Source organism: Meleagris gallopavo, chromosome 6, assembly GCF_000146605.3.
Source record: "Meleagris gallopavo isolate NT-WF06-2002-E0010 breed Aviagen turkey brand Nicholas breeding stock chromosome 6, Turkey_5.1, whole genome shotgun sequence".
Lineage (NCBI taxonomy): Eukaryota > Metazoa > Chordata > Aves > Galliformes > Phasianidae > Meleagris > Meleagris gallopavo.
In genome coordinates this window covers 34,687,056-34,701,501 of record NC_015016.2, presented here as the reverse complement: position 1 = coordinate 34,701,501, position 14,446 = coordinate 34,687,056, and positions in this window count along the sequence as shown.

The window sequence follows — 14,446 nt, the reverse complement described above, 5'->3', positions numbered from 1 at the left end:
CCTCGTAGAGGGCGGCCCGGGGAGAAAGCCCGGCGAAGAACACCGGTTTCCAATTTTCATCTCAAGGAACCTGCGAGAGGTAATGGGGAGCTGTGACGGGGAATGCCAAGCGGTAAGTTCGTGTTGCTGCAGCTACTTGGTAGGTGCAAAGACAACTAACCTCGACTTTTACCGGATAAACTACAACAAATGAGGTATTAATTTTTTAACGTGAATTACACAGCTGAGAGAAAAAGCTCTTCCCCAGAGGAACGGAAGAAGCACTTGAATTGCTTCGTTGTGGAGCATGGAGCAGGAGCCCATGCAAATCTGCTGGAGAGGAACCCGGTCCTCAGCACCAACACACTGCTGCCTTGACTTGCTGGAAACAGTTGCTGAGTGAAGATCATTTTCCAATTGATGTGATTCGCACAAACAATTTTAGACTTTGCTACCCACCATGCTTAGTTTTTCACAAGAGTATTTTCCCAAGCCTTTGGAAATGCAGGAAGGACAAGTGCTTTGGAGCAGAGGCCCCATGCAGCAGCAGGAACAGCAGCGATCTGCCTTAATGCCAGGCTGATTGACTGCCAGGCTTTTCCTCCCTCTGGCACAGCAGAACCACCCAACCCAAAGTATTTATACCATCAGAGATCACCATCTGTCTGCAACCAGGTGAAACGAACGCTATAAAAAAAAAAAGCATGCCATCATCTTGAAAGAAAATTTGTTCTAATAGGCAAAAACATAATGTAAAAAGTGGTAGTGGGTCACAAATAATGCAACAACGCCTGCAGCCACAAAAGAACCCGTTTTTTGAACAAAAACCACCCTCACTGACTTACAGGTTCACCTGAATGAGCATTTTCCATTTGCTTTGCAATTAAAGCCATTGTAGTTTTGGAATATGCTGCTCACAGTAAGAGCCCCTACCTTATAGCAAGTCGCGGGAGGGACAGAGAGCATTTCTGGGGGGAAGTAGCACCCTCCTGTGCTTTCACCCCTCTTCCAAATCCCTGTGTCAGTTTTCTCTCTCCACCTACCTCGGCTCCCACTACCAAAGATGTCCGGAAACCTGCAGATAGCCCTCTTGCTCTGATATGTGATGTTTCCTGTTAGAAACACCAGAGAACCCTGTTTACATGTCATTTTGATGACTCTGAACTTGGGGGATTTCCTTACATGCGTGCCACTGCTTGTGCTCGTGCAGGACGCCCAGGCAAGACCGTTTGCTGAGAACATTCCCCGCTGGGAATCACAACAGCCTTTCCTCATAGAGGCCTGGTACAGAGATGCTCCAGAGGAAATACCTAAATTTTAAAAGGAAAAGGAATGGGAGAAGATGAGCAAATCCTGCTAGGGCAGGAGAGTTGCCTCCTCCCTGCCCAGCATGGCGACTAGTGGGCAGGTGCACTCAGCATTCACACAGGTGGGACAAGCCAACGCGGCCTAGCTTCTGGTGAGAAGCCTCAGCTCCTCACAGGCTGCAGGATTCAGCAGATGGAAACAGAGCACACCCTCAGCCACCACTTGTGTCCAGAGAAGGGCAGCGAAGCTGTGAAGGGTGTGGAGCACATTATGAGGAGCAGCTGAGGGAACTGGGACTGTTGAGTCTGGAGAAGGGGAGGCTCAGGGGAGACTTGATTGCTCTCTACAACTGCCTGAAGGGAGGTTGTAGAGCAGTGGAGGTCAGCCTCTTCTCACAGATAACAGTGATACAGTGAGAGGTAATGTCCTTAAGTAGCACCAGAGGAGGCTCATGTTGGATATTAAGAAAAAATTCTTGTCAGAAAGAGTGGTGATGCACTGGCATAGGCTGCTCAGGGAGGTGATGGAGTCACCATCCCTGGAAGTGTTCAAGAACCGTGGAGATGTGGCACTGAGGGACAAAGTTAGTGGGCATGGTGGGGATGGGTTACATTGGACTAAGATGAGGTCTTTTCCAACCCTAAGGATTCTATGAAAACACCATATCCACGGTAGCTGGGCCAAGCAGGCCTCTCATTTACAAGTTTCGAAACAAAATGAAAGCAGAGAGTTTGGACAGAAAGCCCTGTAACTGTTGGTTGTTCCTTTTGTTTGCTTTTTCAACACAGAAGTGGGGTTGGTCACCTGTGAGATTCTTAACTGGTGGCAGATTTGTAGATGGATTTTCATCAGCATAGAACAGACCCTCAAGTGGGTACCTCATGGAAAATCTGAAGTGCATTTAAATTGAGCTGTATTGTCAATCAGACTATACACACATAAAATTTAATAGTAAAAAAAAAGAATTTTTTCTACTCAGCCACCACACCCATAAGGACTTGTTGAACTTTCCTAAATTTCTTTGACCTTTAACTACTGCTCCAAAAGCACTCGCTCCCTTTGTATTTACAGCTTCAGAGCCTAACAAGGAGTTTGGTGGTACAAAGGAGAGGCTTTGCAGGCACCTTGCTACAGGCTGGGTGCCACCTAGAATTTGTTTTTCAGGGATAATTTACCCACTTTATACACTCTTGCATCTACCATTCCTTACACTGTTAGTATTTGAAAATCATGAATAAAAGGAAGCATGAAAGCAGAAGTGGGGAGAAAGAGAAAGTGTGTCCCTTTTTGGTGTGAGACACTGACACACTACAGTCTCTGCATCTTTTTTTCTGCAAAATTCTACATGGAATTCCCCTTTAAGCCAATGCACAGTTTTACAAAGATGAGCAGTAGGCCTTTTGTGGACAGTTTATAGGGAAAATAAAAAGAAGCACATATACACTCTTCTCTGACAGAACGTGAATCAGGTATTATTCATCAACTGTGTGTTAGATCAGATACATAACAGGGTAAAGAGAGGAAAGTAATTTCTTTGTATTTTGGTAGCACTTTACTCTTGCAGCTATAATTTAAAATGCACGAATCCTAGTATTAGAATCACTTCACTAAACTTGTATTAAGACTTAGGTTTACTCTAAAAGGTAAACAGTTTCCAGCAGGGATTGTTTGAACCTGCAGAAGCTGACTTCATATTGTATTTCAAAAAACCTTCACAAAACTAGAATGCTTTGAGAGAAAAGTGGATCCCACCCTATGGCCATGAGGCCCAGCTCTAACTTGCCTCCTTGCCAGTATACTGAAAATTTAAGGGTGAGTTGGGCAAAAGGGAATATGCCAAGACACTCCTACATATAAATTCTTAGTGAACAAACTTTTGGGAGGTTGCTGACATGGGAAACAAACAGAACATCAGGAATTGTAACGTGCCAAGGAAGCATCTTCTACATCTCGTATACAATGGTTTTGCATGGACAGTACACACTGTAACTGTGTGATCACAGTTGATTAACAAAATGTGATCACATTTGATTAACAAAAAAAAGCTTTTCATTTTTATGTTTGAAGCCAAAACAAGCAATCCATGTTTCCCATTTACATCCTACACTCCCTAATCACTTTTGGACACTGTCAGGACAGTTATCATGCCTACTTTTTGCAGAGGGCTTGGTACATGAGTCATGTGGCAATCAGTTCCCATTACGTAAATCAAATTTAAATGCTACCCCAGACAGAGCACTCCAGTCACTGACTGCATGTGATTAATTGTTCAACTCTGGATAGAAAGTGAAAGCTGTGTTAGCAACAAGTTAGTCTGGCCTTCAGGAGTGAGACGAAAAATCTTTACGATTTTCTGTTAAGCCTCAGATAAGGTTTTTTGGTTTTTGATTGTCATTGTCAGTTTGCATCTGAAAGGTACACTAGCAATTTTTATAGGTTCTGCATGTACAGAAATCATGAAGCAGTAAGCTATGGTAAGTGAATGACAGACCCACCTTAAAAAGTCACCTTCTTCCATTGACAAGGAATGCCAGACTAAGATATTTCAAGGCACCCTAGGAAGATTTCTCATTCATTTGTAAATGGGCACATACAGATAAATCAAGAAGCCATTTTTTAAAATGTTATTTTAAATACTTCTGGAATCTGTCTAAACTCTCCTGCACAATTTCGCAGCTTTTATTAATTAATTTGGGAGAAAATATGTTTTCTCTAATTTCTAAGTTTTTCGGTGTCAACTGAAAGGATCTTAAAGTTACTCTCTTAACAATGTGAGATTTTGTAATCTTTTTTCCACCCCCAATAATGAAGAGGTAGATTTTGCATCTAAATTATTTGGTTACAGAAATAGACAAACTCCAACTACTAGCAAGAGAGGTAACCAAATTACCAATTCAGCTCTTCCAGCAGCAGAAGTCATTAGCATTGGTCATGAGGCTCAATTAAATGGATCACACAAAACTAATAGCCTTAAATCCTGTTACACTTAAAGCTGACAGCAGAACTCTTTCAGATTCCAGTGGGTCCAACAGTAGTCAGTGACCTTGACAGAGGACCAGCCTGGAGCTCTGTAATGCCTGTGGTAACTGCTTTCCTAAGGACATACCTTATCTTCATATGCTCATATCCAACCATAAATGTATTTTCCTCCTGCTTTAGAGGACGTTCCTAAGTTGATTTGCAGACAGTGCTGCCAGAAGAGATGGACAAGCCACCGAGGGACTCCACAGCAGCCTTCTAATAATGCCTGCCTTTACAGGGGCTGACCTCTTTTCACCTTGTTAAAAGCAGTACGTAGTAAGTAATAGATCTTGTCAAAGGTTACTCTGTAGAATAACCTCTGGAGATATTAGATAGAGGTGTCCAGAGAAATACCACAAAAAGGTGCTGACAAGGAAACCAAGGGGATTATGATTAGGAAGTGTGAATAAGCTAAGGTTTCAAACATACTCAGATTTTGGTTAGAAATGCTGGAGTACAGGAAGGAAATTTTCTACATACCATCAAGCCATCAAAAAGCACACTCGAAAAGACATTTTAAAGAGCCATCACATGGACAGTAAATACTTCACTTGATTCAAGAAAAGCTGCAAGAAATGCAATTCCACACTTAAGAATAAGTAAGAATTTCTTCTCCAAAAGACTTGACACCTCATGATAAAAATTAAGAAACTAATTTACAGAATAAGCAAAATATGACTACAAAATGTAAATTGCTCCTTCATTGCCATTTTAATCCATTTTTGAATATTCAAATAAATCTAACCTTTTACCAGAATTTCCACCAGATGCTAATTCCCAATAATAGGTTTCCACTTTTCCACCCACATTTCCTCTAAAGAAGAAGTTAAAATAGAAGACCCTAAAAACCTAAGACAGCAGTATAACCAATAAAGCTATTCACAAAGCTTCTACTCCTTCCCATCCAGAGGGCACTGACCTTATCTTTGGCATCTGCTGCTGGCTTCAACTCAGGACGGGATGGGGCTACAGAAAATGTGCAGCCCAACCACATCTTCTGCACCGAGAGGAGGAAATCCCCTCCATGCTTAATCTGGGGCTTGGCAAGAGAGAAGAGGTTCTCTCAGCATCTTGCACCCTGGAGGCCATCTCACATATGCCGTGCTCTAAGCAGAGGTGATCTTCAGGTGGACAAGGAAGAAGCATTTCAGTGGGCACAAAAGGATCATCCTTTTTACCTCATGATATGTAGTGTGCCAAACCCACACTTCATCACAAGGCATACTCACTACATTTAAGCTCTCTGAAACCAACTTGACTTGAAAATTCAAATCTGAAAACAAGAATCTATTTTCATAACTTGTTTCATAAGACATTCATCGTTGTATCTCTTACTGTCCTCATTATAAATTAATTTGGCATTAATTACAATGCTCAAAATATTTCTCCTCAGCTTATTCTGGCCCCAAAAACTTTCAGTCTGCTGAAAAGCATTTGGCTGACAGCGCATGGACTAAAACTGAACAGAAAAGTGGAAGATTGACAGCCTAGAAATAGCTGCCCTTATAATTTGGGATATTAGCTTTTCGGCAAGGAAAAAAAAAACCATATAGAATCAAACAATGCAAAAGAGGAAATACAGGACACAGCAACCCAACTGCTACGGAGGGAGCAACACTTTCATAGTGTTCCAGTGTGTATCCTGCAAGCCTCACTCAATTTAGATAATCCTGTAAGAGACTCAAGTGTATGGCCACAGTACTGCAGCAAAATGAAGTATCTGGAACCCCTACATTTTTGGATGTTATTAAGTTCATTGATTCATCTGGGATTCATTGACTTCAAGTGCTTATATTAAAAAAAAATAGCAAAAAAAAAAAAAAGCATTACTGAGGAAGGGAAAAAAGGAGGGAACACACACATTTACTTTTCACAAAACCTATATGACTACATGTAACTGTATTCATTACTCCTAAAGCTGTTTAATTTACATTAGGGAATGTAAAATCATCCTTGATGGCATTAAAGATGATTTTCAATTGTACAAAATAGGCATCTGTGTCCTTATTTTCCATAACTTAACAGAAGCCAGAAATGTTTTCCTTTGAAGCAGCATTTTTCACCTTTAAAGGTACGTGCAGAATATCAGCTTGATGCTTGTTGTGCTGAAGGACTCCTTGAAAGCTTCACAGTCAGAGCACGTACTTTTTTACTGCTTTGTTGAAGAGATGGAGAGTACCTCAGTCTCTAACGAATAAACCTTTTTCCCCAAGAACTTGCTAGGAGTTAGAATTAACGAGGAATTAAGTTTCATCTCAGCATTTCTACTAAACTTTAGAGAAAAAGGACCCAACGCCATCAGTCCCCGAGTGCTCTCAGCGCCCACTGACTTCAATGGAGGTTGAGAAAGGTCCTCATTTGATTTGACACAGCACCTTGCTGAATCAGTTGCAATCCTCTTTTCCCGCTTCGAGCTAAGAATTTTTTCCACTCCCCATTTGATTTTTATTTTGCTTTGACTAGAGATGAAATTAATGTAGATGTTTTGATGCCAACACCGTCCCTGTCAAATTATATAGTGACTTCTCCTGCTAAAACTTGTTTGTTTTCACACCATCATCGCTGATGATCTCAGCACAGCAGCGCTCCGAGAATAATGGTTTAGTCAAATGCAAAGCCAGCAGAAGGAACATAAAACAATGTCTGCTTATATAGGCCCTACATAAATAGTGCTTTTTAAAAATGTTTGGCAATGAAATAATAGTTGTGGTTTTGTTTCATTTTTTTTTTTATAAATTAACCTCTGGATTGTTAAGGGTGCAGAGAACCTTTCCACACCAGAGCCAGTTGCAAGGCCAGAAACTTTTTATTGCATCCTCCTACAAAGGTGACACGCAGACGCTGCCTGGCTCATGCCCTTATCAAATGAGGGTGGGCCATACCCCACCTGCACAGCTTCAGTGGGGTCAATGGAGCGGTATTGATTTCAGAAGTTTCAGAGCTGACCCCATATATCCTGGGTCACATTAAGAAAATTGAAAGCAAGTGTATACCATTAGGGCTTGGGGTGGGGGGTTGTGCACTCAACGCTCCCTGTTTACAGTGGTTTTCTTGGTCAAAATTTCCACTTGATGGATCTTTTAAAAAATCAGAATGGCTCAGGCAGCAAAAAGATTTTTCACAATTTTGGAAAGACTTCGTCTGCTCTCGCTTGCAGGCTGCGAACAGTGCCGGATGCTGAAGTGTCCTGTGCATTATTACCAACATTACTGAAACTGTGGGACTTCTCTGTCTTCCCATTCTGCCCCCCGCCCCACACACACACATCCCCACTCTCTTTTTTTAAAAGAAAAAGGAAAAAACCCACAAAATCCCAGAGGCTGAGGTGTTCCTCCCAATTGACAACAGCACAAATAAGAGAGAAAAGGCCCGTCAGCACTGGAATTCAGCAGTGCCATGTCTCACTGGAAATCTTGGTGGGCTTTTCCCCTGTGCTATGCAAGCCCAAGACCGGAGCGGTGACTGTCACAGGCAGCGAGACGCAGACAGATAGATGATGGAGAGTGCAGACTGCGCACCCACACATAAAGCTCGTGAGAGGAAGGAGAGCGCACGGAAGGAATATTAATTGAGCACAAAATAAGAATTCTCAATATCCCCCCCTACTCCCTGAAAAGTGGCCGCAAGACAAGGAGAGCTGCAAACACGTTCATCCTGGGGAAAGAGCCGCCCGTAACGCGACGTGTCAGACCGCTGCTTTGGTACTGGGATTTGCACAGCGCACGGCCAATGGGCTGCATGCAGAATAGACGCCAGGAATCTAATTTTCTTCTCAATGAGTGTTATAACTGTCTATAACTCCACGTTAAAAGAGCTGCCCCAGGTTTGTATCGGGGTAAGTGGAGAATTAGGTTCTGCTGTGATCATTTTTTTAACCCACAAAGATCTGATTCTTCTCACCCAGCCGAATTCTTTTGATCTTTTCCACTTGTCCAGAGAAACTTGTCTTTCAAATACTCACATCGAAACAATTAAATTACTGCTTTCTCTCACTTCTTATGTCAAACCAGCAATTACTCAAATTTTATCCATTTCTATGCTTGAGCCCATATACCACTTTATTTGCACTAAGGAGTAAAAGGGCAGTACAAGGATTTTAGAAAGTCTTTAAGTTCCTACATCATTTCTTTTTTTCCCTCACTGCCTTTTTTAATACCTTTTCATTGCACAGCCAGTAAAAAAAACCCATACACTGACCTCATTTAACAACAGGTGTAAGATAATATTAAAGTGCTATACAGACACACTTAAGGATATAGAAGTGAGAAAAGAAGGAAAACTCCTTGTTTTTAATTACAAAATCTATTCTTTTCACTTATTGTGCATACTGTCTGGGAAATGAATGAAAGACAGATACAGATCTTGTCAACCTAAAAAAAACGTGTACCGATTATCACCAGCAAGAGGAGTTATTTTGCTTGTAGTTGTTGTTTTCTAAGTCACAAAAAAGTAAGGTGCTGTGATGGTTGAGATGCTCACAAAATCTTAAAAAAAAAAAAAATTCTTCATCCTAAAACATTCACTCAGAAATGAAGTTAAATAGCAGGTAGTAAAAGACAGACCTGAACAAAGCAATTGATGGTTTTCTTCATACCCCATTGCTCAGCTTTCAGTCTTTTCAGGTTAACATCTACTTCCATTCCAAGAACAAAATTTTCCTAAGAGTGAGGTATTCTCACTCCCAAATTTCTAACATCAGCAGTGCTCATTCTGGGGTGAGCACATTCCAGGTGCTTTGCCATTACATACTCAGGTCACCTTTGGTGTTCCTGCTGGGCTCCTAAAAGTGGAAAACTCATTCACTGATCTGACCAAAACTAGAAGCGGCCCAAGCTTAAACCCACCGGCCAAAATCAGTTGAGAGTAGATCACTTGTGGCAGGGTTTACTATTCACAATCTGAAACTCCTCACCTAGCAGCTAACTATTGCTATTAAATACAAAAATTTTTTAAGTTAAGAAAGAGGTATATTTGGACTGGGAAGAAACCAGTTCACACAACATTGAGTTACTGGCAGTTGGTTTGCAGTATCAGTGCACAACAGAGCAACCTGGTTAGACCATCACCTGTATCTTAGAGGGCTTCTTTGCTTTCTAAGGCCAAGTGGTACTCCATGGGCAACCACCATACCAACTCAGCACTCCAGAACTGAAAGATTTAAAGCATAATAAATGACAAAAACACAGAGTGCAATGTGAAAACATCGCCGTTCAATGCTTACTGGTGTAGTAAGCTCCATGCAACACATCCTAATCCCAATCTCAAATTGCATTTGTTGTGCTGCAGAGCCCCCTGTGTTGAGCATACATGCTAAGTAACGTTACCTACATTTAGATAACTCATATCTTAAATATGGAAATCACTGGACCAGGGGAAATTCTCACCTTTGGCAAAGTAGCTTCTGAGTACTTGTGAACAGCTCAGAAAAGATGGCTCTGAACAACGCTGTGCTACACGAAGCAAGTAACTGAAGGTGTAAGGCCACAAAGGAAATGGGTAAAGAAGTCATTTCTCCCTCTAAACAAGAAAAAAAATTGCCCTAATTAAATACATTCCTCTAATAGTTATTGTATTAGATTTAGGGAGTGAGCTCAACTGGTTTAAGCTCAGCACTCTTAGACAGAAAACTCCAAAGGACACAAATACGCTGAGACTGTGAGCGAGCCCTCCAAACATGCATGGGGCTGTTCAGGGACGGGGACACGCAAAGACACAGCCTTTGGTGAGAAGCTGAGAGGGGGGCATGTGAAGAAAACCCTCAGAGAAAACACTGCAAATGAAAAGAAAGCAATAGAAACCATTCGTAGAGTTTATGGGGGCAGAAAGCTGAGGGTGAGACCAAACGATGCCCAGATCCTGAGTTATTACCAGAGCTCTCGGAACCTTAGTAAGAGTAATGAAAGCATTCAGAGACAAAGAAAAGCAGCACTGACTCCCAGTTCTGGCAAAGGCAGCAGAGGATTTGTAGTATTTTCCCCCAATTAAATTTGAATCTCCTTCTTCCCTTCTTCTTCTAAAGACATTGCCCTTTCCATCACCCACAGAGTGCGGCAGTCAGGCTGAACCCCGCACCTTCACATCCCCTTACAGGGAACAGTGGTGGTGCAGGTGACACCAATTGCCTCAAAAGATGGATTAAAAAAGCAGGACACCTACACAAACAGTGCTAATTGCAACATTTGGAGGCATCTATTTGGAAGTTGTGTGCAGGACTGACTTCTGGAACAAATTCTCAAAAAAGGGGGGATGGAAACAAGAACCAAAAGCAAAACATCTTTTAAGCTAAGGAAATTGTAGTAAGCTTTCAATGTTTTACTTTGAAAATCCTACAGCCTTCAGCAAAATCCTTGGAAAATCTCCCCATGTTTATAAAATAGCATTTGATATCACCATCTAGAAACCTACAAAGCAGTGCAAGCAACCCTTCTGAAACTCTCAAAAGCCAAATAACAGCTGCATTTCCCATGTGGTGGCTAATAAAAAAAATGCTGACTCTCCCCAGTTTTAATTACAGAGTAAAATAATACGTGAATGTAATATAGTAGGCACAGTATTATTTGAAAGTACCGGGGTTGCCCCTTCAACCTGAGGCACGACGTGAGCAAGCAGCGCACAGAGCAGCAGAACAGCTCCTGGATGCAACAGGGCGCAACAGCTTTCTGCTCCAACAAGTCCTTTTATTGCCTCCCTGACATAATTGCCGTGTGTATGTTATGCGTGCTTGTTATGTGTACCTGAGATGATTTGAATTGTTTCTTTGAGTACAACAACAACAACAACAACAACAAGTATTTCCGTAACAGCACTTTGTTTTCATGTGTCAAGTCTACAAAAGCTGATATCGGCATTTACTCCTGCAGTATGGCTCACGTTCAAATGCGGCACGGTAAGATACTGTCTGAGATCATTGTTTTGTCTGTATCAAAGAATACTACCCCATCAAAATTTCAACTTAACACAGTAATGCAATTTTTAATAAGAGGAAAAGTGTTCTCATAATTCTTATTCTGAACTGTTGCATTAATTTGGTGACCAGCTTTAAGCATTTTTTGAAGCAGAAGAATGCAAAAGCCCCCAAAACAGAGAGGTATTTGAAGGTATTTGAGAGGTATTTATAGATAAAGCCTAGAGCACTGTTTATCTATAAATCATCTTTTTCAGGGGATGTACAGCGATATGGAGGGGGCAAAGCGACAGGAATCGCTGTGAGGTGGTGCAGAAGTGGCAGCAACACACTGGGCTCCCTGATCAGCTCTGGCATTGAGTGCCCACGACTGACTGAAACTCTAAACGTTGCAAATATTTCCACTAGGACTCACATGTGTTCACTGCAGTGAGAGTTTAGGCATGAAACACTAAGCCAAATAAACTCTCTTAATTACATATATATGTCTACTTATTAAATTGGTTAGTATGGGATGCCAGCACCAAAACGGAAGAACTGCTTGGATGTACGAAACAGAACTGCCAGACCTGTTGCTTTACACACGTATCTGTGATTCGAGCAGCTGCATCTACCAAACATGGCTCTCTTGTAACAAGTTGCAAGAAAAATCCGTATTTGTGGGCCCTGAGAAAATGTACTGCTTAGCTCCAAGTATAAATCATACCGTCCTTACTAATTAAAAAATGCTTAAAGCTGAAATGGTTGTCTTCTTTTTATTGGAAAATCCTGTCCAGAAATATTTTTCTTTAAAGATGGCTAATAGTATATAAGGAAAGGACTAAGTCCTGAAAGCAACAGGTTCAAAGAAAATCCCAAAAGTTAGCTAACAGCAAAAATTAGAGACAAAGAATGACTAAGATTGAGGGGAATGTCTTTGATTAAATAAACCATTTCAGAAGCAACAATGCCCATTTCAGGAGCTCCTCTAATACTGAAGACCCTCCTGCCTTGGTTGGGGTCTCAGGTTTTTACAGAGCAGGCGGGTTGCTAAGTGAGTCTCAAATCATTCCGTGATACTCACTGATGGCAGGGAGGGCTCTGCCCACACAAAGCCAGAAGTTTCAGTACTTAAAGTTACCTTCCGAAGGCAATCTGAGATTTCCTCTGCTTTATCAACTCCAGAGCAAACTCCAGCTCTGCCAGAAGTAATCTCTTACAGAAGACCCCTCCGAAGTGCCCGGGGTAAATGTGAGCGGTTGCAGCATATTTGAGATTCTCAAAGTGAGGAAGTGAAGATCAAATTAAAAAGCACGTACTGTTCTTTACCTGTCATTCTGATAAATGGTATTATAAATATATATAAAACGGCAAGCACAATCTCACTCCTATCTTTCCTATTCATCCACATACAAAGTTTTCTTCCCTTTATATAACACAGCTTGAATTAGCAGAAGTAGAGTTCAATTAACTGAGACTAAAGTCTAAATGTCAGCTTTGACGAGGGAAAGAGGGTTCTGACCGTCCAAAATGTAGAAGGCTTTAAAAATACCATGATTTTAACTTCTGGAAGAGTGTCACCCAATATCCAAGAGTGGCAAACAGAGCTTATTGCCTTTTATATGTGCTCTCATGAAACCTTCTGATTTCAAGCATCGGTCTGCAAGTCTCCAATCAAAATTGTAACAACTGGAGACTGCAGTTTCTTTTTTAAGCCATAAACTCATCATTTCTATTTCCTGGTTCACTCAAGTGTTTCATTTAAAGTTTTGAAACTTTTATGATCTCAGCAGATGCAAGCAAACATAAATCCTATTTAAGCAAATGGGGCAGCAGAAACGTCCCAAAGCCTGTGGGCAGCAGTAGGCACAGGTTCTACATGAGCCATGCACGATACAGATTAAGGAGAAATCCTAGTTAGTTATCATAGAAAGAGGCTCCTTACCATTATCTGTAGAGCACAGTCGGGTCCAAGCCGTTTTGTTCTACCACCTCCAACTGCTCTTTCTATTTAGTGACTTCAAAAATAATAAAAAAACCCACCTCCCTTCACAGTGATAGCTGGAAGGAAACTACCAAGAGCTTTCAGGCGTCAGCAATTAAGGCCATCAGAACGGGACTTCTTTAAAGCAGTGGAAAACAGCGCGATCAGGAGTCAGGTCCCAGGCTGCAGGGTTTGCCCCTCTCCCTCGCTCCCCGTGGCTGCGAGTAAATGAGCCTAATTTTTCCAATAGCCTTTAACTCCCCAGATTAACCGACGTGGAAAAAGTGACTACAAACTTGCAGCGCTGTCTAGCCTCTAACCCAGCACGGAACCAACTTTGTGGGGAGTGCTGAAGGACACCTCGCAAGCTGCAACTTGCTGGCATCAGAACTCAGCGCAGCGCTGCGCCCTCTAGTTCGCTCCGCCCGCGGGAGGGATGGATGGATGGATGGATGGGTGGGTGGATGGATGGATGGACGGGTGGACGGATGCCGCGGGATGCGGGGCTGCGGCTCTCAAAGATGCCATTGGTTTGCATGGTGTGTTTTCTTTCTTTTTTTTTTTTAATAAGGTATCACTATTGAGATAATCCACATCCAGTGGATATGGGAAAATTTAGGCTATAATAGCGCGGCGAACTTCTGCATCCATCTTTGATTTACAAGATAAAAGCAACTTTTAAATTAAAGCGCCCCTCTGCTAATAGAGCTTATTATGCCAGAGACGGGACTGATTTTCCTAGAAAGTTGTCCCTGTGTGCATGCCTATTATCTCTGCTTTCCCCCTTCCACTAATGAGCATTTATCTAAAGAGCCCGTTAATCCTCTGATGCGTGCTTCTGGTCAGAGGTAACAGTTTGAATAAAACCACTAATCACTTATCGCTAATCACCGATCATTAATCACACTTCTCCCCGGTGCTTTGCGACCCGCGCAGCTCCCCTCGGGATTAAGGAGTCACAAATAAGGATCTCAGCCATTTCTCTTAAAGAACTTCCAGCTTTTGAAAACGGCAACCGCATTCACCGCATGAAAGTTACAAAATACCAAAGCGACGACTTTCAACGACACTCTTCTGCTGAAAGCCGACCATCTTTCAGCACCCCCCCCGTTCCCCGTCCCGTGATTTAGGCGGTGCGCTTGCATCCAGCCCTCACCCTCCGACTCCCGATTCTCTTTCTGCGCGGTTTCTGGCTTATTTCTGAGTGACACTTTCTTACAATAAACTTTTCCTCCGCCGCTGTTCCCCGACGCACAGCGCGCTGTTCGGAC